A 25985-nucleotide genomic window follows, 5' to 3' on the forward strand; every position below is an offset into this window, starting at 1 on the left:
GGCCTCATTAAAATCTTTCTAATGTAATCTGTTGTTCTCAAAAAGCTTAGCCTCAGATCTACCAAATGTATTTTAATTATGTTTTAGATGGGTTGTGTCTGGAGCTATGCAGTTGCTGAAGCAAATTAATCCATTACATCAGCTAGTTTGAATTCTTTGTATGAGAATATTTACAAAAGACTTACAGAGTAGCTAAAGAGACTCAATACAGCTTTTTCAGCAGCAGTTTCTTATATTTAATCTTTTTTTACCCAACCTATGCATGGATTCTATTAAAAAAAAGGAAAAAAGTGCATACTTCAGTGTGATGCATATTTTTGCTCACAAAAAAGAGATTAGCAATGATATTAACACAGGTGCACTCATTAGTGAAGCTATAATAATTTATCTAATTCTATCTAAAATCTTCATTGTCTTTACTGGAATTGCTGCAATTAGGAATTTATTATTGAAAGCATGCAATAAACAGCAGATATAATTAATCAGTTACAGTGATAATCCTAAATAGAAAAATAACTTTATAGTTAAAGTGTACTATCCTGAAAAATTTGGTTTTCCATGTCAAATGATCCCATTTTATTTAATAAACTCTCAGCAACCTGGGAAGTCAGTGTGTTGACCAATTCATTAATCATTTTTTACATCTTGCTAAATACAGTTTTTTGTCTTCAAAGTACCACTAATTACTTCAATTAACTTTGAAGTGTATCTTTTCTTTCTCTGACTTTGCCTGTAATTTTGAACCCAAGAGAGTTTTCTAGTCTTTAGATGCGTTTATTTCATTTCAAGATAAAATTCAACTCCAAACCTCTTTAACTGCCTGTATCCTTAAAGGAAATGTGGGGCTTGGTTACAACTTTTTCTTCTCCCTCCGTGTGGTCTCTTTGGCTGAATGGGAACATGGAAACCTTGTGGACCTGTTGAAGGTTGGTCAATAAACAAGTATGGTTGGGGCTTTTATCCTGGGAGTATTTGTGAGGAGTGATGGTAAGCACATACAGGTTTTAAAAGCAAGATTATTTAAGTAAATAGGCTGGCACTGAAGAGAGTTGAACAGTCTACACTCTATACTTGAAAGTCAGTCCTATCATTCTGTCAGCCAAGTATGTGTCTGGGAGCTCATCTACAGGGTATCTTTTTTTTTTTTTCCCAGAAGTGACAGTATAAGGTTCCCAAGAAGGCCAAAATACTGATCTCCATCTCTTTATTTCCTCTCAATCAATTATCATTCTCAAATGTTACAACAGAAATGTCATCTAGGAAAATGCAGGGAAAGTTGTCTTGGAAAAGGGAGGGAGAAGATGATAAGAGGAAGAGTAACACTTAGAGAAATTATGAATGGAGGAAACATTTCAAATTTTTTCACCTTTGTTAAGATATTAAGTCTCTGTCTTTTTGTTTCCTCTTCACAATTTATGGGATGGGGATGTTTTCCAACAGTGGGGATGCTGTAGGAATCCCAGAATGATGTACCAGGACTGCTCAAGATGCTGTTAAGATGTATCCCAGAGGAGCAGCCACCTCACTCTGTGTGTGCTCAAAGAATTCCTTGTTAGTTAGCCAGGGAGGTCTGGGGGAAGAGAATTTTCCCCAAGTGGAGCTCAGTTAGGAGCCCTGGTGTCCTGGGGCACTGCAGATGGGGTTGAAGGCTCAGCAGTTGGACATTTAAGTCTCTTTGGCCTGGGCTCAGGGCAGCTTAGCACAGTGGCAGTGCACAGGCAGAAAGCTCCGCTGCAGGAGTAGCATCATGCTGCTTTGCTTTTGTTTTTTCCAGTGTTCAAGTGCCCCCCAGGAGATCCTCTGTGTGGGATAAGCATTTGTTTTCCATGGATTTCATATTCCTTGGACTTGCATAGCTCGACCTTTCTGTGTTAGCTCAGACTGCTCTTGGAGCCTGTGCTTGTGAGAGCTCCCAGTAATACCATGTGAGGTGAAAGGTTTCTTGAAAACTACAATCCTCAGCTGGTGTTTTTTATACTTAAGCAAACAAAGGTCTCAAAAAATTCTACCTTGTTTGCTCCTTCCTTACTTTTTCGTTCACTTCCTGGTGAAAAAACTCAAAACACCTCTTGTTTACAGAAGAGATAACTCTGGGTCATTTTCCACTGATACTATTTTTTCTTATCTATAGAAGGAGTCAAGAAAGCTGATTGTTTTCCTGGTAACATGTAGGTAAGGTTTTTAATGCAGGCTTAAGTTTACTAGAGAGACAGAAGTAGAAGAATCTCATAGCCCCATCCCCAAACATCTGCCCATGCCTGAAGCCATCTACAGTGTGGGTATTTCAGTTGTAATTATGACAGTTTTTGTTGTGTTCAAAGCTTTGAACACAACAAAATTGTTGTGTTTTTCAACCCATAACTGAACAAAAATTACAGTTATGGGTTGAAAAAGAAAGTTTATGAGCTACATCAGCTCCATTGCAGAGTAACTTTTCTGCTCCCAAATACTTTTATGGTCATACTGCTCCTAGCCTTACTATTGCTTTACTATGAAGTGAGAAAATGAGCAGATAGATAAATTATAACAGTTAATAGAATTTTATTCAGTCTGACAAATGTTGCTCAAGTTTCATCTTTAAGGTTAATGTTTAAGTTGTATTTATTTACTGCATTGATTCTTTTCAACCCGCTCAGCTTTTGCTTTGACGTTCACATTTGAAACTAAATGCCATTTTAAACTACTAAGTCTTACAAGGTTTGGCATTAAAGGCAAATGTTATTTTCTATCAGTTATATTGTATACAACCTTTATATTGCTAAATTAGAGAGAAGTTTAAAGTTTGTGATGAAAACATGAAATTGATGGTGTTTAAATTGCTGGTTCTTTCTTAGATGCACCTTTTTTGATATATAAATTTAGAAGCTGTTTCTGTGTCATATGTAACTTTGCTGGGCTTTATATGTTGATGATTTAAAGGGAACACAATTTTGTCATAAGCATTAGCACTGTCATCAGTGCAATTCTGTTGCATTGCAAGATGGTGGTTTATTGCAATAAATTCAAATTTATTGGAAGTTAGTGAAATTGTTTGAGTATGAATTTCCCTTAGCATTTTTAACATTGTTTCAGCTATTTGTTTCTCCAAAAAATGCTGGAGAAGGCTCACAGGGGATCATGTACAGTCCTTGTCTGTATATTATGAAGCTTTTTTTTTTTTAATTCAAAATGTTTTGCCTTCAGGCTGCTGAATATTTTTGTTGACCAGTTTTGTCAGCTGAAGATTGATCTCATGTCTTCTCAAAACTGAGAATATAAAGCCCAATAGTTAGGTGTTTTAAAATGGAGAGGAAGAAAACAAAAGACGTTCAATATGGGCACCAAATAAAGATTTACACGTCTGCTATGGAAACATTTTTCCAGTGAGGTCTTTAAACTGAGCTGACATCTGCAGATTCAATAGGTAATTTTAACTATAATCAAGTTTTGAAAAACATTATTTTTTTTTTCTTACACAGAAATATAACCTATTTTCATTAATATGTTTGAGAAAGTGAGCACTTTGACTCCCACCTCTAGGAAAAGAAACTTAGTAGTAACACAGCTCCTTAGAATCAGGCCTGAAGAGCAAGCTCCTTTCTAATGCTGCCAGTATTGAATATAGTCACCTGATTTAATTCTTGGATTGTTACTAGAATTTTCTTGTCCTTGCTTTGATTGTGGAGGGGAAAGAGCAAATATTTTGCCTTTAAGCTTTAACCAACATACACAAGACCACCTTCCTCTTGAGTTCAGACACAAGTGCATTGTGTGTGCTGTCAGTGTCAATCCTTACAGCTTCTGGTGCCCTCTGGTTTAAGTCTCTGACTTAGAGGGAAATGTGTTCTGTCAGTGTGTTCAGGAACTACAGAAAACTTTAATGATATTGAATGACTAACACAGCTCTTTATTGGCCCAGTGAAAGGGGGAACTGTGGTGATGCTTTTTGTTTTGTTTGTTTTAATAAATGGATGGTGTATCCTCTGGAACCGATAGTTTCCAGAACAAATTATATTGTATTTTTTTTCCTCTTGTATTTTTACAAAGTTGCTGCCTGTTTTCCTAAAATAAAATTGAGAATGGTATTACAAAGTCTAGAATTCAAAAGGAAAAAGGAGGATGGTAATCTGATAGGCATTCAGGCCTATTGAACTTGCTGGAAAAGGAGCATCCTACAGAACTGCTGTTTTAAAAGTAATGACACAGAAGAGTGATACATGTTAAAAAAATAAATTAGACTTGCAGAGAAGCTAATATGTAGTCTAAATTTGTTTCCAGGATGGTGGAATAATTCTACAACTAAATCTTTAGGTATAATTGCTGTGTATAATTTATGCAAATATCCCTTAAAATAATGCACTCAGTAATTTTTTTTTATTTCTACCATTTTGGACTAGCCACAGAAGTACTTAATTTTTTCCTTAACTGAGATCATAAAGTTCACTATCTAAAGTAAAGCTATTCCCAGGAACTTTTCCAGCTAAGCAGTTCCAACTTTTTCAAATGTGAATGATCCTCACCCTAAGAAATTTATGTTCATGGAAAGATTAGTTGGTGTAGCCTTGTTCAAAGCACCAGTAGCTGAAGATAAACTGATTTCAAGTATGGAAAGAATTCTGTGGAATTCCTCTAGGCTGAACAATGTCCTTGGGTTCTTCAAAATCTCTTATGCAAACAAACAAAATTAATATAATGTATAAATTGCATCCCAGTTGCTCTGATGTGTGACTGGACTCTCATCTGTGCAGATACATTTTCTGGTGTCAAATTTTAATATAATTTTAATATAAGATAATTAATTTAAAACACTGTGAGTGACAATAACTTTTTGGTAACTGTTAGCATGAAAAACTGTATTGGCTGATATATGTATGCCTGTGTGTTCTCTCTTTTGATCTTTCTTGATGTTGAAGAGCTAGCATGGGTGTTTGCAGTGTTTCTGTTTAATTTTTTTTAATTAAGTTTACAAAAGCATTGAAGAGTCTCAATGGAATTAAGTATTAAAGCACCCTGAAGCTACTTTTAGTGTTGCAAAATGAGAAAATGGAGATAAGGAACGAAAAATACGCTTAGCATGTAAATGTATATTTCTAAGTAATAGAATTTGGCCAGGAACCATGGCATTGTTTTTTCGTTTGGGGGTTTTTTGGTTTTTTTTTGGTTTTGTTTTTTTTGCCTCACCTGTAGTATTTAAAGCAGTAAGAATGTGCCAAGGGGTATCAGATTTTTACAGTGGTGTTATACCACAGGAGACAGCAAAATGTCTAAATCAGCAGACTACCATTGATGACTGTGTGCTGAATTTCTGGAGATTTCTTGAGCGGGGCTCACGATGTTAGTAACAGTTGGTCAAACTGCATTTGTCATTTATTTGGAGCTGACTAAATCTGCTGTATTGTCATTACTATCCTCCAGTTACATGCATGCAGCCAGATTCAGTGGGAATTCTGGCTTACATAATCTAGGCCAGGGATGCATGATCCTCCTGTCCCTGCTCTGCTACTGAGCCTGTGGTTTTTTGTTGGACTTAAAAGGCATTTGATCGCAAGCCCAGTTACCACCAATAACAAATCTGAATAACCATGAGGAAGCATTTCTTCTCCAGATATCATGCTCCTGACTTCCCCCATGCATCAGGAAAGAATTATATTCCTTCTGATTCCATGATAATATTGGAAGGTTTGTTACTGTCCTTTCTACATCTCTGCACTCTGTCAAAGTTTCAACATCCAAGAATCACGGGGAAACTCTGGAGTTTCTACCACACTTGTTAAATTAAGAACTATTATAATCTGCTTCCCCCTAGCTGTTTCTTCTGTTTGTGGTTCACATTCTTGCTGGCATTCAGAAAAGAAATTTAAAAATAAGAATTGAGTTTTATTTTTAGACATTGTAACTCACCATGAAGAATGCTGTGATAACAAAAGCAGGCAGTGAGCGAAATATTGAGAATTTTATGTCAATATTCAGTACCAGAACTGCAGGTTGAATTTTTTGTTGGTTATACACAATTGTGAAATGAATTTTAAGAAGAAAATAAGTAACAGAAGGGATGGAAATTGAGTGTTGTGTGGAGCTGCTATTTCATTTTATATCTGTGAAGTGATTTTCAAAGCAACTGGGTAAATTCTGGTCTCACTTATTCTTTAGTCATTTCAGACACTAATTTCTGAGAATCATATCTGAGGTAATGACTTTCAGAATAGAGTTTTGTCTGTACACTTCTAGATCTTACTTGTAGCTCTTGATTGCTTGTGCATTAGTCATTGCCCTTTTAAATATTCTCTAGACATTGAAATAAGTAAAATCAAAGACAAATATCCTGGATACAGCAACCAAGAACACTGTTATAAGTCTTAACTACTTTTCTTTTACATTTGTCTTCAACAAATTACTCAGACAGAAATAGGACCAAACAGTATTGATGCTGGTTTCTGTTGAGACTGAGTTAATTTTAGCAGTAAAATGAATTTTTCTATCCTTGAGAAGACAACTTTGTGTTTCTTCTCGATATGCATCATTTCCACTGAACACAATCAGAACCAAAATCCTCAATTTTTTCTGTCTTGTTCCAGTGAGAGTAAGAATTGGATACTTAACTTCTCAGGTGATGAATATGAGACCCATTCTAAAATAAGTGTCTGGACTTCTCTCATAAACTACCCAAACAAAACTGCCTCCCTTACACACTCCTTTCCTTCTTATGTTTTTGTTTTAAAAGAAGTTTGTGCATATTTGATTGGAGTCTTATCTAGCATGTCGTGAGGAGCAGAAAATGAAGGGGCAATTCTGATTTCAGGCATATTCAGTGCACGTGAACTTCTCTCTGCAAGAGTTTCAAACTTCACTGGCTGAGTGCTAATTCAATTCAGTCTCTTGTAAGGGCCTTCAGGAAGGTAATTTTTTCTTTAACTTCTCACAGTAACAAAAGGCATATTCTAAGACAGCAGCTTTTATGACAATGCAATGTAATGATACACCCATGAAAGAGCCGATTTGCATCTGTGCTTGGCATTGCAAAGCCCAAGGCGTGTTATGCATTCATTTTAACATCGATAAATGAAAAAAGAACTGAACAAAAACCTGACTTTGCTAATTAATCATCGCATGTGATCATAAATCTGTTTTGGTATTACTACCTTTTTAGTAAGGTGCCCTTAAAAAGAGTACAGCAGTACAACTCTTATGCATTTCTGAATACAACTTGAAATGTTTAAATAGTGACCTAACTTAAAATATATATTGATCCTGTTTTATCGTTTTCTAGTTCTAATCTGTGGCAGTAGACACTGAAGCATCAAAAGGAAATCAATGGCTTTTTAAGCAGCCAAGAATTGGAGATTTTGCCTAGAAACTCTCAGAACAGGGTTCTCTCACCTAGGTAATGTGTAGACCTGCAAAGCTGACCTGACATCTCCTTACCCACCGAGCTCTTAATGTTAAGCAGAAATTAACCTGGGCCAAGCCTTCAGTGCTAACCTTGTGTTGTGTTCTGATGCCTTGTGACATCCAGAGTCACTTTAGAGCCTCAGTAACCTGGATAAATTAAAAATGCACTCTCCTTTCGTCTCGTCATCACTTTCCTAGGGCGTTTAACTTTAGGATCTCAGTATTTTGTTGTGGACTGCATTTTTCTTATCCCTGCTATTAAAACCTCTGTAGCTGGTGAGTTGACCAGATGCCCACGCAGCCACCCTCTCACTCCCCTTTTTTGATGCAACTGTAGGACAAAATAAGATGGAAGAATTTATAGGTTGAGATAAAAAACAAGATGTCCACCTAGCAGTTACAGTGAAAGAAAAACAGACTCACCTTTGCAAAAAAAAAAAAAAAAAAAAAAAAAAAATAAAAGGCCCAGAGGGAAGTTTTTTTTTTCTCATTTGCTATTTCAATTTGAATACATGAAATGTTCCACTAGCCTAAAACAATTTCTGACATAGCTTGGAATAGTATTTTGTACTAAAAACCTCTTTTCTTATTTTAAACTCATCTATTGCTAGTATTATATTGGATGAGTGTTTCAAGAAGTAATAGTTTGAAAGTTAGAGATATCCAGAGCTCTGGATATAAATTCAAATTATCATGATAGTTCAATTTCAAAGAGATAATTAGGTAATCCTTATCTCATATATCTTTAGTCTAACATATTTTCTGCAAGTCAGTGTGTGAGGAAAGTAAATGGTCATTTTAGCTTCAGTATAAAGATATGAATGTATGCAATTTTTCATGATCATAGGATTAGGTTGTCAGGATCTCATATCGTATCCTTCCTCTGAATTCCTTCCGCAAGCTTTGGTTCAGGATTTTCACCTTTGCTCTCTCTGTGTTAAGTGGTCAAGCTTATGTTCTTCCAATGCGTCAAGTGTATTTTACATTCTCAACAGCAGACTGTGTCAATGGCTTTGGTTTGCTTTCTGCCCAGTTTATCCATTGATTTGCTTTTCATGTTGAAATGGACTTTGTCATCTCGTGGGCTGTGTAAGCTTGCTTGACTTGAAATCTATCCTTCCAGCTTGTTATTTTTGACTGTAGCTTGGTGTTTCTACCCCCCAAGTACCCTTCACCTTCTTAAACCATTGAATTTTCAGCATTAATGTTTGATAGCTGTGACCTCAGGATTGATTAAATCCAGTTGACTTAACCTCTCTGAATATGGGAGCAGATTTTCAGCTTGTAAAAAAAAGAAAAATATGCTAACCAGGACCTGACTTTGCTTTGTCGTAACTCTATTGCCACAAATGGGAATCAGTTCAATTAAAAAGAGAACCTAGATGTATTAAGAGATGCATACTGATATTTTTCACTTAGTATGGTGTTATGTATAAAACTTCTTTTTGAAAATAAAGCATGGAGAGGAAACCCATTCTTTTTATTTTCATGTAGTAGTAGTATGTAGTCTGGAAGCTTGCATGCAATACTTTTGTTGTCCTGCCTACACAGCCAGTGCTGTTCTCTTTCTCCCCAGGAATGAGCAAGCAAACAAAAGGAAAACCCAACCCTGATCAAACAGATTATTAAATGTGAAAAGTCGGTGTTGAATTATTCTGTATCCCAAGTAATTGCTTCCAGGTGTCATCTCAGTTCTGTGAGAGTTGTCAGTTGTTTGATAGTATTTTGAGAATCTGGTTCTGTCATACCTATAGATTTTCTTTCTTTTAGCTGTACCACATGAAAGATCAGAAGTCTTTTGCTAATATGATTTTAAAAAATCACGTATTTTTTATTTTTTATCTGTGTGCCCATGCAGTATAAGACACGTGCAGCCTTAGGACTGTCAGTATATAAAATAAAAACTATACTGAGGTACACATGCTTACTTGTGTTGACATGATTTTACCCTGTAATATTTTCCAGTGCACAAAATGTGTGAAGTTTGATTTATTTTTTGAACTCTTAGCAGGATAAGAAACTATTTACAGATACTTTAAGAAATAAATGGTGTTAAAAGGATTACTACATTTTTTTATCATTACTCAGGAGAGGTCTCTAAAAGGAAAGACAAAGCTTTCTATTGAAATACTTTCACATAGCAGCATTCAAATGGTTTTTAAATACATACTATCATTTTCTAAGCACTTATTGTGTGTTTTATATATGAAAACCTGTTTCTGATACCATCTACACTTGTTTTTTCCCCTAAAAAAAGAAAAAGGAAAACTTTCAATGTAAATTTCCGTGTAAAGTTAAAGCCCCACTTGGCTTAGAGTGAATCCTATAAATGAAATATAGTGGTAATCAGCCTCAGCATTTAGCATGTGATATGGAAATCTGTGATTTCCATTGATTGCAGGGAAATTATACATATGCCATTTACTCAATATGTGAGTAGAGCAAAACTAATTTTACCACTGGCATTGGTGTATTTTGCAGTTAGGGTATATCTTTAATCCCAGGTGGGCACAGGGCAGTTCACAACTCCTGAGCCTGGTACAGCAGCAGTAACTAAATGCATGCTTAATTTGAAGCACAGAAATAGTTTCAGTAATTATGGCTGAAGGATTGCCCTGGATTTAGTTGTGTTGAGCAGCTATATGCAGCCAGTGCTGGGTGTCTAGTGTGGACCACCAATCTCAGGGACACCCGGCTGCTGTCAGTACTTCTGTTTCTTTGTAAACTGATTGAAGCTAAACACTCTCCTAAAAAACTTCTGTCTCAGAATGAGGATGTTTCAGCAATAGTTGTCTTTGATTTTTCATGAGTTGTGTTTCCTCTTGTTAAGCTGAAGAATTGGCTTCATGGTTGTCTTCACCAACATTTTACTCAACTTAGTTAATAAATGAAACACATTTACATTTACAATGTATGCCTTTTCTTAAATTAATATGAAAGAGTGAGGGGGAAATGTCTTTTGAGCTCTTCTAAAATAATGTAGTGTGTTGACTTTGGGTTGCTACAGTATTGTTCACTCCTGGAGTGTTGCAGACATCTTTTCATTAAAATCCTTCTTTAGGATTTTGTTCCTGAGAAGCTGAGAGGCTCCAGGAACAAAATGTAAACAATGGTTATCTGCTGCTGTGGAATGCAACAGGTGTGTCTGTGATTGGCCCATCTTGGATGTTTACAATTAATGGCCAGCCACAGCCCAGTTAGCTTGGACTCTCTGTCTGAGACACAAACCTTTGTTATTCATTCCTTTCTATTCTTAGCTTAGCTAGCCTTCTGAGATGAAACTTTTCCTTCTATTCTTTAGTGTAGTTATAATGTAATATATATACCATAATATAATAAATCAAGCCTTCTGAAATATGGCGTCAGATCTACGTCTCTTCCCTCATCCTGAAAACCCCTGTGAGCACTGTCACACTGGAGGACTTACATTCCTTTACAGCAAGTTAAGTAATTGTGCTGCATTGATGCTCTCAGAAGTGTAATTTTTAAGAAATAGTTTAATTGCAAATCTATCACTTTAATTCAGATGTTATTTAATAGCTGATATAAAAGCTTCTGCACCAACCCATGTTTTCCATTTATTTCAAAATACATTTTCCTCTTACAGGTAATAATAACTGTTAACTCAGCAGGTAGACCACTCGAAGGTCTAAAGCAAGTGCATCTTGAAATAGGGCTAACAAATGTGAATCTTTAAATAAAGCAACAAAGTGAATGGAGCTAAGCATTAGCTGTAGGAAAATGTAAAGGAATGTCACAATAATTGTGGCTGCAACCACTTAAAAAACCCTCTAGACAGCTGAAGGGCTTGGGAAGCAAGTACAAATTAGGGGAAAATGAAAAAATAAGATAGATACTAAAACCACAAAAAAGCTCTTGTCAAGAATAAACTTTACAAAATATTATAGCTTAAATATGCATAGTGCCTTACAACCCCCCCAAATCCAAACTGCCTTGCAAACTAATGATAACTCTGCTAAAAAGACATCTGTATGTGAAAAATGGCAGCTGGGATACATTTAGGTAGAAGAAATAAATTTTTTTCTACAAACCTGAAAACTGAGCAAAATATGGTATTTTGCCATTTCCCATACATGAACTCCACACAGTCCAAACAGTATGAGTTTGGAGTTAAATATACAGCTGAAGGATTTTTCTACTCAAATATTAGTTAATCATAAGAGCATAAAGTGATTAAATATATCCTGTCTGTTTTGTGCTATGGAGACATGTAAGCCTGAAATCAAACTGTAAAAATGAAGTATTGAAATTTAATTGAAGATTTCTCTTCCTTGAATTAGTGTTAATTCATTTGACTTTGATAGAAACTTAATTTCCACTTTTGAATGTTAATGACATGTAATGAAAAGTTGAATACAGGCATGTACCTTGTAGAAAGAAAAATCAGGAAGAAAAGTCATTTAGCTAATTAAAATACTGTGGAAATTTAGAGCAGGTTTAGTCTTCGTTCTATGCATTTCTTATAATGCTCTTCTTAGTTACATTATGTTATGAAAGGACTCTTAGAAATCTGTTGAAAAGAGAAGGATTTAGTCACTTCTTGGCTTTTTACTCTTTGCACCTGTCTGATATATTAAAAAAGAATCAACAGGACAGACATTACACTCTTCTCCAAAGGACTGCTGAGTTTTTTTAACACTTGTATGTGTGGATCATTATAGCCAAAATTATTATTAGAAACTGAATTTGGGAATTCAGATACTGGACAGATCTATTGAAGAGCATTGCAAGCTTACTAGGATTAAGATGATGGTTAGCATCTGAAGGATGCTTTGGTTCCCACATTCACCTGCAGACTTTAATTAAAGCAAGGGTTAGGACTGGTTTGAGAGAACTGCTGCTGAGGACCTCTGGTTATTAGCTTTCTTTAGTCTTACAGAGCTAAAATTATTTTTGATCCCAGGTGAAATAGCACTGATGAAACAGTACTTTGAGTGTGTGCTTTTGTAGAATTAAGATGCCTTTAGCTATGATGAAAACTAGGATTGGGCTGCGGTTCAGAGTAAGGTTCCATAAATCAGGGTATAAGAACTCTGTTTCTTTTTGTGCTGTGCCAGTGCCCCAGTTTTTGAACAAGTGCTGGTGCGAGGAAGAGCAAGAGCTGACTTCTGCTTTCACTATACAAAGCAGGGGACATGGCTCTGTTTCAAGTAATAAGACCTACAGGACTACTTGCTGCTACTTGTATTGACTGGTTAAAGCTAGAAGTCAGATTAGATTTTGGTAAAAGAGGACTGAAAAACTCACTTTATTACAGGTTGTTGGAGTGTCTCAGGAAATAACATGTCACAGGCAATGGCAAAAAACATAGCTCTTAATTTTGGTGGGTTTTGGTTCACTGCCATTTTGTTAGGTTTGAATCAGGGCTTGACATTGCCTTATATGTCTGTATACAATTAGCAAAGGTGATGGAAACAAAGGCAAAAGTCTAAGCTGAGAATTCTTTTTCTTTTAGGCCAAATAGTTGGAGGAAAACTCGAATGCATGAATTTGTTCTTTGCAGAGACTTAGTAGCAAATGTGGAGGGATATTTTTTTTCCCACTGAAACATGTCAGTATGGTTGCCAAACCTTTGATCACTCTTCACTGTGATAATTTCTGGGCTCATGGAGCTCCTACACAGATGGTAAAATAGGCTGATGTAGTATGTCTGAAATGACAACATTTCTCATGCTAGACAGAAGCATGGCATGCCTCTGTGAGGGATATCTGCCTTGCTATCACTAGCTTTGGTTGACAGGGCTTGCTTTGGATATTTTTTCTTTTCTGGGAGGTGCCTTCTGTGCACCTAGGAAGGCAAAACTTAGGCCAGCATTAGATGAAGGGGGATGATTTAAACAGAGACGTTGTAAGTTACAAACATGGCATCTGCCTTTCTTGGCAAGAGAACTGAGAACCTGGAATGAGAATGTTTGGGAACGATGGGGATTCATTTCAGAACAAGGTCAGAAACATAAAAGCAAATTACATGGGCCGGTCTGGACATTATTTTTCATTAAAAATCAGCACTCAGGCTTACTGTTATATGCATTATTATGACCATATGTTAGGACTAAAGCAAAACAAAATGCATTTGGAAGATGCCATTGATCTTTAATGAGTGTGCTGTCTGTGATTTAATGAAGCATACAGCTTGACCAGTTCATGAAGTGGAAGGGATTTTCATTAGGGACACGTTGGCATGGCAAATGCTTGGTACGTTTTAGCCTTCACGTTGTCATTTTTACAGTATGGTTTGCTGCAGCATTGAAGAACATTTGACCTTCATAATGCAGCAAAAAGACAACTGGAAGTTGAAAAGCATTTCCCGTGAATTGACTCACTTTGGCAGCATTATTGGTTTTGATAAAAGTTTTAAACTTATTTTAATTAGGGTGGGTTTTTTGTTTGTTTTGGTGGGTGTTTTTTTTTTTTTGAGAGTGAGGTGTCACTGCTCATCTTGTGTGTAGAAAAATAGTATAATGTCTCCTTGGTATAAGCTTTTTAAAAATAATTTCTTTTGGAATAAAGAGTATCAAAATGCATATGCAGTCTGGAAGTCAGTATTTCGGGTTTATCAAGTTTCTGGAAGGTTATCAGGTTTTTTGGATAAAGTAATGCCATCGATTTCAGGAAATTCAATTTCCAGGGTTTCTGGGGGCATCACAAAACTCATTGAGATAAAGAAATATTCATACATAAATGCTGGAGAATATGACACTTTGTCTATTGTGAAATTTTTTAAGTCTCCAAGTGTAGAAGACAACCTGTGAATGATGCTTGCCCCTGATACCTCTAAATCTTTGACTTCCAAAAGTGCTGGGCTGTGCTCAGGGGGGAGGAATTACTTTTCTGACATCTTACATCTTTTCACATCCCAGTTAGTGCACTGAGTAAATGGACCTTATGTATTTTTCTAATTTTTGCTTTGTCTTATGTTTTTAATAATCTGTAGGCAGGGAATTCACACTGAAACTGACATAGAGGGCTAAGATTGCATTCAAGTGCAGAAGTGCTAAGCCTTTTTTGTTTCACAAGGCCTAGAAATGCCTGAGACATCCTAGATCTTTGCCAGTAAGATGTTTTTAAGAGCTTACCTATATATCCACACACATACACCTGCTTTTCTATTTTTCCCTGCATAATTTAATTACTTTTTGAATAGTACATTTTGGGACTTGTATGGTGTGTTTAATTCAATTGTCTTATTAATTGTGAACCTCAATACACAGCTTTATTTGTCAGACAGCAGCCAAGTTTTTCTTAAGTGAAGGCCCAAAACCTGAAAATTATGAACTGAGATGACCAAAAAAAAAATCAGAACTCATTTTAAAGATAAAACTGTCATTGATTTTTTGGTGTTATATATTGCAGCAGAATTCATTCCTTTACATTGCTAGATATGAAAAATGAATTGAAGGTACTGTAGAATATATTTTCAGTTTGCATAAAATATAAGCACTGAAAGACACTCAAGCCTAATTTCTGTTTTCAAAATCATGAAGTCTTTTAATACATGTATAAGACAAACTTGAAAATGGAATTTAAAACCCTAAACCATTGAAAGCTGTTCTTAGCCTTACAGTACCTTCAAGCAAAGGGACCATTCACGTGTGTCAAGTTAGGCATATGCATAATTCTTTTGCTGAATCAAGACCTAAATTTGTCACTTGAAATAGCACTGGCCTATTTTACATGCACAGATTAAAATGACTCTCCATTTAAACTTTTCCACAGCAGGACCTCTTAGCAGTTCCTTGTGGTTCAGGTGCATAAGTGACCTCAAAGTAGTCTATGAAAAGTAAGAAAATGGAAGAAAATAGAATGGATGACAGCAAAGAAAGAGAACTGGAAAAGGGAGTTAAAAATTTAAATATCGTGACTGTGGTAATAAACACTTATAGACTTGAAAACATTATTTTCTTTCTAAAAAAAAAAAAGCCAGTAATTTAGAAATTAAAGATTTGAATTAGAAAGAAATCCACAGTCAAATCGTAATGTACTCTTGTAAATTGTACACAGGGATATTAACATGAATCCTTTAAATGTATTTATTTTGAAAGAAAGGTAACATTTTTTGTGTCCTATTTGCTTTGTTGCTTTAAACACTTGCACACGTTAATCCTGTGTTTGCTCAGCTGTCACCTAAATACCCACACTGTGTAGGTACACACACAGTTTGTGGTGACTGGGGTGGGGCTGTGGCCAGCCTCATCCCCAGTGGGCTGCAGCTGTGAGCAGCAGGGGAGCAGCATTGACAGCAATGAGCCATGGAGTGCCCAGGGGCACTGACCCATCACCAAAGGGAACAGAGGGCACACAGGCGCAGTGCATGGGCATGAGGGTATAAAAGGCTGGGCTGAAGGACAAGAAAGAGCAGATACTTTGTCTTCTGAAGTGACATGGTGTTACTCTGCATGAGGAGATGCCTGAAGCCTTCTGATATGGGTATGGTGTTACTCTTTATGGGTGGATGCTTAAAGCCTTCTGAACTTGTATGGGGATGCTCTCTGTATTGTGGCTCTCCCAGCTGTGACATATGCTGTGACAAAGCTGTGTTACCTGACTTAAGAATAGCATCAGAGCCAACAACTTAGGGACTGACTGGCCAATATGTGTGGATGTGCCTTATATTGCTTTAACTATTAATCACTGAAAGATAGTCAGAAAAAATATTTGTAGCCCAAGTAACCATTAAGAATATTCAAGTATAATGTGTCTGGAGGGCATCGAGATTATAACACCATTCTTTTGGGGAGGAAAACTGTTGAATTTTAGTGGTGGACCTTGTCAAAACTCCTGTAAGGAGGCCAAGTGTTCTCCACTGCTTTCCCGTACTTGCATCAGAACTTGTGAGGGTATGATGGTGAAGTGAGCTCAGCTTTATGGCACAGTTTTAGAGCACTCAGCTTCAGAAGCTTTGAAGTAAATAGGTCTCTAGTCTGCCTTTTCAAGTGCTTTTTAGTGGTTCCAACTTCAAAAAAAGCTTGAGGTTACTGCAAAACTCTTAGAAATACCTGCACAGAGGAAGCTTCCCTTTCCGTATTGAATGCAGCGAGGCCAATTCATTTCATTACCTTTTGTCCAGAGTGATCCAGACAAGATCCAGTGAGATCCATCTTGACTTGATGTGGGGTGGTCACTGTTTTCTTTTTCTGCAGAGTTTGGCAGGGGTGCAGGAGGACATTTCCTCCTGTAGCAGAGAGCCTCTGTGTACATTGCCTGCGTAGCTACTTAATGAGCGACTCATAATGCAGCTTGATGATCTCGGAGATCTTTGCCAACCTAATTGATTCTGTGTTTATGTGATTTGCATCAGCTGCTGATGTGTTACACTGCCCTTATGTTACTGTGCATTCTCTAGGCTGATAAAAGCTGGAGAGAGGAACACCAGGATTTCCTTGGGTCCCCATCCTGTACTTGTGTGTGTAGGTCCCTCTCTCTTAGTGGATTCTTCATGGTGATGAGTTATTTTCAGCCATATTCCAGATATAGCTGTTGTCCTTATATAAACCAACCAATTCTGACTCTTAGTTTCTGCCTCGTTGTCCTTATATAAACCAATTCTGACTCTTAGTTTCTGCCTGGATGTTGCCCTGCTACTGAAATCTACTAAAAATGATAATGATGGCATTTCAAAGCTTACCTTTACTTTTCACACATTTTGAGATTGAGAAAGAGCTTGAGAGCCACCTACCATTGTTATGGCTGTAAGATTTTCATATAATGAAAGTTATCTCACTGTTTAGAATGAAAAATATTCATATAACTATTTGTAGATCTGTTGAAATAACTGTCAAGCAGAATGTAGGTAGATTTAAAATGCTCACTGGTTCTGTGTAATTTGAGTTATAATCCTGGTTATCAGTACACACTAAAAGCAACTTAAAGTTGCAGCTGCAATTCTGTACAGCTGTTCATCAGCTGCTCTGTACAGCTTGCTCTGTTCCATCCCCAAGCCTCAGACTAGTTCTCTGACCAGGAATTTGCACACTGTCCATTTTTTGTTGCATGATGAATAACAGAACCTTGTTTCATCTACTATCAAACAGCTGCAGTTCTATTTGTTAATACATATTTAATTTTTGAAACACTTGAAGCGTTGGAAATAAAACTCTGTACAAAACCATAGTTCTGACTAGCTCATCTGAACAGACCATGATGAATAGACAATATTGTGTTTTTCTCATTGTAGTGCTATTACTGTGCTTAGGTTTTACGCAAATAATAAGGTAAGTCGTGCTCCAAGGAGTTTGTGATCTTATTTATTAGCTGTACTAAATTTTAGTAATAGAGCAGCGAGTGGTGCATTTGGAAATTAAGGACTAACTTGAGATATACAGCTGTAACTGCCTTAGCCAAACTTTGTAGAGCCAGTCATGCAAAGAAAGTGAACTCATAAATAATATAATTAATTACCCCACGCCACAATTACCTTGAAGCTCTTTTTTCTTTTAACTGCTTTTTTTAAAGTTATCCCATGGCTTAAAGGACCATGATGCAAACTAGTATACATGTCTGCATAATAATTTAAGAAATTTAAATTTGAATAATGCCATTGTGAATTATGGGATATTTTAAAACTTTCTCCTCTTGTATTGCATCTGAAATTGGATAATGAAATTTAAAAGCATGTCTTTATCAGTTTTGCTCCTACAGTGAAAACTATTTTCATTGTCTTGAAGCAGTGAAAGAAAAGCTTGGTAGTGTATTCCATTCCTTAGAGAAATACTCACACAAACCAAATAAATACATTAAATTATTGGGCAAAGGTTGTCTGTCTTTGGATCATGCACAAACTGTTGCTATTTACAGAAAATAACAAACTGACAATTTTACAGTAAACACAGTAGAAGCTTTGCCAATAAAGCTTATCCCTACTCTATAAAATGATGGAGCCATTAGATTTCTGTCTCATCACAACAATACAAAAAAAATAACTATTTTAGTCTGACATATCATTCTTGGAATGAATCAGAATGATATTTTTTAGATTGCATTGTGATTGTTTTGCCAAGAGCTAAGACTAACACTTTGTTTGATTTTGGATACAAGATATTTTTTTGTGTAAGTTCTTAGTTAATATCACAAATCAGCAGTGTCAACCAGAATGTTGCTTACACAGTCAGAAGAATCCAAACCCTATACGTTTCTCTTGAAGAGATGCCTGAAATTTTTCTTTTTTTTGACCTTTGCCTCTCCATGTTTAGGAAACAAAGCACCACTTTTTGTGGTGCTGTTCATGTGTTGTTTTTCAGATATTCTCCTCCTGTGATTCTCCCTCACCCCAAATCTGCTGATCTTACACTTTGTTGTGTCAACACTATTCTTTGGCAGAGCCACTTTTCAGTAGCCTTATGCTCAGGAAATGTATAAACATGCCTGAAGTTCTGTAAAAAAATGTCATTATAGAAGGGATAGAATTAACATTTTAAGCAAAAGTTAAATTTAGTAATAAAAAGCTCTGCTATTGGTTGGGTCAGTGGAGCATGTGTATGTCCAAGAAATCATGTGCTCCATGCCCTCAGGGAAGCAGTGGAAAAGGCAGCTGTTTCATACACACTCAAGATTATTGTCCCTTCTTTCCCATGAACTGCTGCCAGGCAAATTGCTCTTTGAAGCTAAGGGATGGCAGCAAGTGAAGCTCTGTTGCATGCTTCTCACCCATGAAATAACAGCAAATTTGGTACGTTTCACATTTGAGTTGTATTTAAAGCATATACATGATAGCAGCTCACAGCACAGCAATACAACAAGGCCTCATAATAAACCAAAATGTCAATGTAAGGTGAGGAAGTGTTTTTGGAACCAAAGGGCCATCCCTAGTAAATCTACTTAGTAATCTCTGTGTAACTTGAAGCAGGTACTGAGAATTATTGGCATTGTGTGGGTGGGAAGAGAGTGAGGCAGGGAGGAGCCTGGGTGATTTATTTACCTGGCATCTCACAACGGGGAGCATCTTGGTCACACAAATTCTGGGAAGTTGTGCTTGCTGCTTTCCTGTGGAATAAACAGAACCTCTGATTTTAAATGGAAGGAGCCTGATATTGACCAAAATTCTGATACTGAGGAGAATGAGAATGGGAAAATGGAAACAATGTACACTGCAGCATATGGCTTACTGAAGTTTAAAAGAAGCATGATAGAAATCAAATAAGAAATACTACTCAAGCATATGCTCCTTCCCAGCATATGTTGTTAGTAAAGTGGGTTTGCAAGGTCAGTGCTACAGTAACATCACAAAATAAACAGGAAGTGACCTCAGTCAGCTTTTATCAAAAGTTCACCTTAAGAAACTTATGCTCTTTGATGTCCTTAAGAGATTAGAATATAGTCAGTAATAAATGGGCTCTTTTCTGATTTTCATTAGCCAGGGGGCCACATGTGGTTGTTCAATCCGAATGTGACAAGTTTATCTGAGACCTAAGACAAACAAGCAAAACAAAGCTTGTGTTGTTGGCAGCATTCCATGGAAGGGGTAACCATGAAACTCTAGTTATGGATTTTCATATAGAAGTCATGCATTGTGTACAGTAGCTCTCTATAAAGCCAGTGAAAGCATGGAGAGACAATGGTGGAAAAGATTTAATTATATGCTGCAAGGAATGGAACTCCTCCATCAGAAGCAAAATCTAGAGTAGACAATGATAATCTACTTGCCTGTGTTAAAGGAGGCATTTTAATCTTCAAGGAATAGTTTATAACCTACAGTCTGGTTCTCAATGAGTCTGTCAGCCTAGTGTTCCTAGGTCCCCTGTGCATTTTGAGCTGCCTTTTCTTTCTTGGTATTGTTAAATTGGTAGAGAGCCCTGTTGTTATATATTTTCGTTTTAAACAGGGTATTTTTAAATGTCTACAAGGGCTGAAACATCACATACCCTGGAAGTAAAAGCATACTAAAGACAGCACATTTCTCATTTTGCTCATTCTCTATCCTTTTATATGGGAAATTACACAGCCCCTTCAAAAGCAGCCTATTCTCAGCACCAGATCAAATTAAAAGTGTCAACACAGTTTGGATGCATTCAGTTTCTATTTTTGATCTGCCTAGCCTCACATTGTAGGTTCATGGCTACAGGCTGGCAGATCCACGGTTCCAAACTCCAGCATTTCTGTATGGATTTTTTTCCCCACAATATTCTGTGGAGTGGAATTCTTCTCATAAAGTAGGAACTTCAGTGACCCTGTAAGGTTTTTTCTTAGCAGAGTTGAAGCCTATGTGCTGCAAACCAGATGTTGATACTTTCTTTGCTCAGACTCCTTTTTGCCTTAGTATAACAACATCTTTGTCTTACTATGACAACAGCTGGGAGGGGACTATGTCCCTTCACCAATTCAAATTAAGGTCTTTGTGTTAAATTTAGCATGCAATATAGTTGTCTAAGCCCTTCAAACATGAATGGAAAGGTACATACATTACTATAGTAATTTGTCCTGTTTTAAATCATGACTTTCACAGCTTCGTGTTTCCTTCCATTGAACCAAAAAAAAGCATCTGCATGAGTGGTTTAGATTTAAACAACTAACTCTTAGGAATCTAACTAAATTGTTTAAATCTCTTTAAAACATATTCACCAAAGTGTTTGTTTGGTTCCCCTTCCTCCCTCCTTAATGGCTACCTTTGACATGATGCCCTCCTCTGCAATGTCAGGGGCCGGCTGGGGCAAAGACTGTTTGCATTGCACCTGCCACCTCAGCAGTTTTGAGGAGACAAATACTATACAAGACAATTTTTCTGTGGTTTAATTCTTACCTGACTTTTGACTCTATAGCCTTAAACTTCTTTCTTTATCCCTCTCCTCTAAAAAATTAGGCAACTTTTATGTGTGCAAAACCAGCAATGTTTTTGCTGCTTGATAACATACCAAAGGGATTTTTTTTAATCTCAGGTTTTATCCTACTGAGACTTCTGAATCTTGAAAAAATGATGAGAAATCTCATGGGAAAAAAACTTCTTGAAAACTACTTAAAATCACAAATGTAGCAGAAAAGTAGCAAGTTCTTCAATCATGATTATAATTTTCTCTCTTCAAATTTTAATTCACTTGGAAAAATCAGGCAACAGGAAAAAAATCAGCCTCTAAAGCTAAATTGCTTAAGTTTGAGAAAAATTGTTGATTTATGATTTGTGTTATGCCTAATTTTAACTGAACCTGTCTCTCCATGTCACATATGTAATCACACCAAATTTTGCATTTTAAACTTTTGCTACATTAAAACCATAGAATAAATGCATTTTTTATTCTCATTCTTTGTGTATTATACTAGAACTAGGAGCTAGATAGCTCTCTTTAATGCCATTGAGTCCAGTTTATCAGCTCAATTTTTGGATGTTTACACTGTTTAATTTGAGGTCAGCTCCCCATTGTAATTAATGCTACGGACTACACAGTCTGCAGCAAGTTTATATTTAAAACCCTAGCAGATTATGACCTTGGTGAAATTATTTACCATGCTTTTTGTCTTGATTGTTTATTTTACCTCCTTAGGAATCAGAAAGTAAACAAGGATACTGCATTTGTATTTGGACTGTATTACTGTACAGTAATGCATTACTGTTCAGCCCACAGAGTTTAGCTAAGAGAGAGGTTATCATTTATCCAGAGAAAGAACGCATTTCCTTTCAAACATCTATCTATAGTACTCAAAAAATGTAGCTATAATGGATAGCAAAGTTACTTCACTTTCATACTTCTCCTCCTGATCTTCCAAGTTAATATCACGTATCTGCATTGGCTTCAAAAGTATTTATAAATTGGTTTGGAAGGTAATATGGGTATCAGATGATTTTTTTATTAAGCACGTATGCTTATGGGAAATTTGCTTCAAAGAAAGATAAGTTGGCAGACGTTTGTACTATATATTTCAGAGCATTTTACAAATTATTTTGCACAGATCTGAGTCCAGCTGTGCATCCAGCACTGTCCTGATTCCCAGGTATTTTCAGTGTAACAATATTTCTGATAAGAACGAGTGGTTGTGGTTTTTCAGGCTGGGTGCTCACTGGTTATCAATTTGTGGCTTATGCTATTTTAGATAATTTATAAACAATAACCATACTAGCCTAAGGAGCTCCACAAAGTGTTATCTGTGAGTTTAGCAGATGTTTTACTAACAAAACTAGCAAAAGTGTGATAAGGGTAAGAAGGATGAAATTGCCATTCCTGCGCCTCTCCATGTACTGCTATAAACACATCAAGAATATGCTTTTTTTTAAATGCTTTTGCTTTTTTTTAAGAGGAAAGATTTGACATACAGCAGTGTTTAAAAAAGTGAGTATTTGGTTGACTAATTTAACTTATACTAATTAAGCCTCAGTTCTGCCCATCCAAAATAATATCCCACTGCTGGTTTTTTACCTACTATTATTTTATTGTGGTGAAATCATTCATCGTACTGAGAGTGGTACTGATAGCACCTCAGAGCTGATGCTTCTTACCTTCTTGTATGTTTATGATGTTACTTTTCATGACAGCAGTAGTCTAATGCTGGGTGGACTTCCCTGTGGGACAGGATTTATAGACATATAAATAAAATGAAGCTTGCACTAGAAAAACTGTATTCCATTTGGCAGGCAGATTTGTCTTTCCCATAACTTCAGTGCTTCCTTGACAAAGAATTTGTTAGGGAGATTTATTTTTCTCTTGGAGTAGATCAGATTTATGCTCACAAATGTATGGCCATACAGCCTAATGACTAACGTGTAACTTTGGGGGTGGTGCAGAATGCTGATAGAGAAGTTTTGCTGTCAGGTTATCTCACTTTCCCAGGTTCAGCATTTTTATAAACATGTCCAGTGATAAAACACTCCCAGGCTGCAGTGAAGTTCAGTGATGTCTCTAGTAAATAGTTCAAATCAGACTTATTCATAGAGTTTCTCCAAGAGTAATTCTTTGCCTTGATTCTTAAAGAGCTTTAGGGCCCAGCAAGAAATGTGGGATCCTATTCAGAAGAGCATTCAGCCATCAGCAGTCTAAACATAGTGGCATGGGGAAAAAGCTTAGATAAATACTACCAGGAAGTCTGAGACTGAATGGGTTTTTTTGCATGAACTGATTATCACAAGGTTTTATGCATTCATCTCATGCTTATTTTAATAGTGTCATGAAGTTTTTACTGTTCTACATCACTGCTTGAAGGTCAATAAAAAGATCTGAAAAAAGATGACTTTTACTTACCTTTATCTTCAGACAGATTATGTAAATCTGACATTAAGATGTCTTGTCATATAATATCCAAATATTCAACCTCTATTACTTAATATTCTTTGTGTTGGAAGCTTTCTAGTTTGTTCATTTTGAAATTTCTTTTCTATGGTGGTCAGTCCAACAGCAGACAAAAAAATATTTTTGAGGCAAAATATTCTTTCTTTAGCAGCAGCAATGAAAAAGCTCTGTTGAAAAGACTGTGTTAGCAAATCATATTATAGAAAAATATTAAGTGGCAAGCTATGTAGTATATATCAGATTTTAGAAAAATAAATGTTTCAGAAGACAAAGAGTAGTGTCATAATTGAAAACCACTAAAATGAAAAAATATACATGTGTATGTTACAGACTGAGCAGCAAGGAAAGGAGAAATTCTTAGCTCTTTCACTCTTGCAAACCTACTAGAGTGAAATAAATCGGTCCTATTAGAGACAGAAAAGCATTAAATTAACTCCACTGGGACCAGAATTTTCTTTGTGTGTTGTTTCCCTGGACCTGTGCTTTCCTCTCTGCCCTTTGATCCTGCCAAGGTTTTGCTCTGACCCCTGGTAGGTGCATTAAGGGATGTGACACATGCAAGAGAAAAACAGTATGTTCATAGGTTATCTGTGTTCTTTGCTGCTGATTCTTAGCAGGTACTTTCAGTGGCAAAGCACAGGAACCCCACTTTGGTTATTACTGACACGAGGTTAAAATGTTGCCTGCTGTTCAATTGGCTAATATGCAATTAAGGTATCTCGGGCAGATGTAATTTGACGTGAATTGCACAGTTCTGAAAGACTTTGCTGCCTTTCTTTATAGCGAGTTGAAATTCCAATCCACTTAGATTTGTAAGTCAGTTTATTTTTAAAATCCTCTAATATAAGTAAGAGTCTTTGACTCCCACTTTTCCAGATGCCCCTGCTGCCCCTGGATGCAGTCTAAGGATGCCTGCCACTTATTCAGGCAGTTTGTGCTGCATTAAAATCTTTTCTTTTGAAAGAGGGACTTCTAACCTAGACAAGTAAAGAAAAAAACTTGTATTTACCAGTGTAAATATTGAGAGTGTTATTCTGGACAGGTATTTTCTTTTGCTTTCATAATTTATTCTATATCATAAAAAAGCTGTTAGCCAGTGCCTGTAGTGTTACTCAGTGGTTTTTCTAATTTAGAGCAGATGTAGTACCTAAAGCTATACTTTTATCTCCTTTTAAGAATCACATAGATTACCAGTTTTATTTTCTTAGACTTCTAAAGCCTCTATACCAAACTTGGTGTGCATCCTATATACTGACTTATAGAATGAAATTGTAGAGGTTCTGCACAAATGTCCTGCAGCTACCAGGAGGATTCTTAGCCTGTCTGTTATCCACTGATAACATCAGTCTTTTCTGATAATGCTGCACGTGTGAAAGTTACACGTTATTGTCTTAGAATGTCAATGACAGTTTTACAGAATGCACTGTAATTGTTATAAGTTAGTCTATGTTTGTTCTTGCTTTGGGATCCCTGAAGGGGACTGAATGTTGAGTAGGACCATCATTCTGTGTGTTCCCTCTTGGTTACACTAATTGAAATTTTGTTGGAACACACGAGGAAGCAGACAGAAACATCTGCTCTGTAGTGTATTACCTGTGTAATGTGCATGTAGTTCATGGTTGGCACAAATGTAGCCTATCCTCTGATGACAATACAAAAATACACTCAGAAATCTTGGTGCAAACTGGCAGGGCTGTGGCATTAAATATTTCTAGTCTCTAGATGAGCAAGCAGCTTGTATCAATGGAGGGGATATAGAGCACCAGAAAACACACATGAACTTGGGTAGCTAATGGCAGTATGTATCATTTTACTAAAAATGAGCTGTAATACAGCGAGAAGTCAAAGTGAGACATGCTAGACACTACACTTCAACCCTACAGGGAAAGATGTTGGAATAATATTTAGCTGGAATGCTTTTGTCCCTTTGTAACTCTAGGATTGTTCAACTTCTGAAAGCTGAAAAATATGATTATCTCCATAGAGCTGCTAAAGTTTCCATCTGGTAAAAATTCCTTGAAACAGTCTCTTTCATTCAGACTTTGACTCATACCTTGAATACTGGTAAGTGAACAGAAATTTGGGGAAAGAGCTGTAATATCTGAAAAATCAGTTGTTTTACTGATTTAATTTGAATAGCTCAAAAATAAGAGTCAAAAAATTGATGCATTTAAAAGGTATAACCTAAGGCAGCTGGTCAGGGACCGCCTGCATTCTCCATCATTATCAGGAATTCCATAGAAATATCTGCTTAGTGTTCAGGAACCATAAAAAAAGTAGGCAGCATTAAGAAAGGAATACAGAAAAATGCTGAAAATAATACAAGGCTGTCATATATTACTGGTGCAATATTTTTTGCAACAGGATGTTCACTTATTCTGTCTCATGTCT

General features: G+C 36.4%; 1 protein-coding gene across 1 annotated transcript in view; it reads left to right on the forward strand.

Annotated features, from left to right (window-relative positions):
* GRID2 (glutamate ionotropic receptor delta type subunit 2) overlaps positions 1 to 25985 on the forward strand; it is a 673693-nt gene that overhangs the window by 201167 nt on the left and 446541 nt on the right. The gene's annotated exons all lie outside the window — the stretch shown is intronic.

Source organism: Geospiza fortis, unplaced genomic scaffold, assembly GCF_000277835.1.
Source record: "Geospiza fortis unplaced genomic scaffold, GeoFor_1.0 scaffold11, whole genome shotgun sequence".
NCBI classification, from domain to species: Eukaryota; Metazoa; Chordata; class Aves; order Passeriformes; family Thraupidae; genus Geospiza; species Geospiza fortis.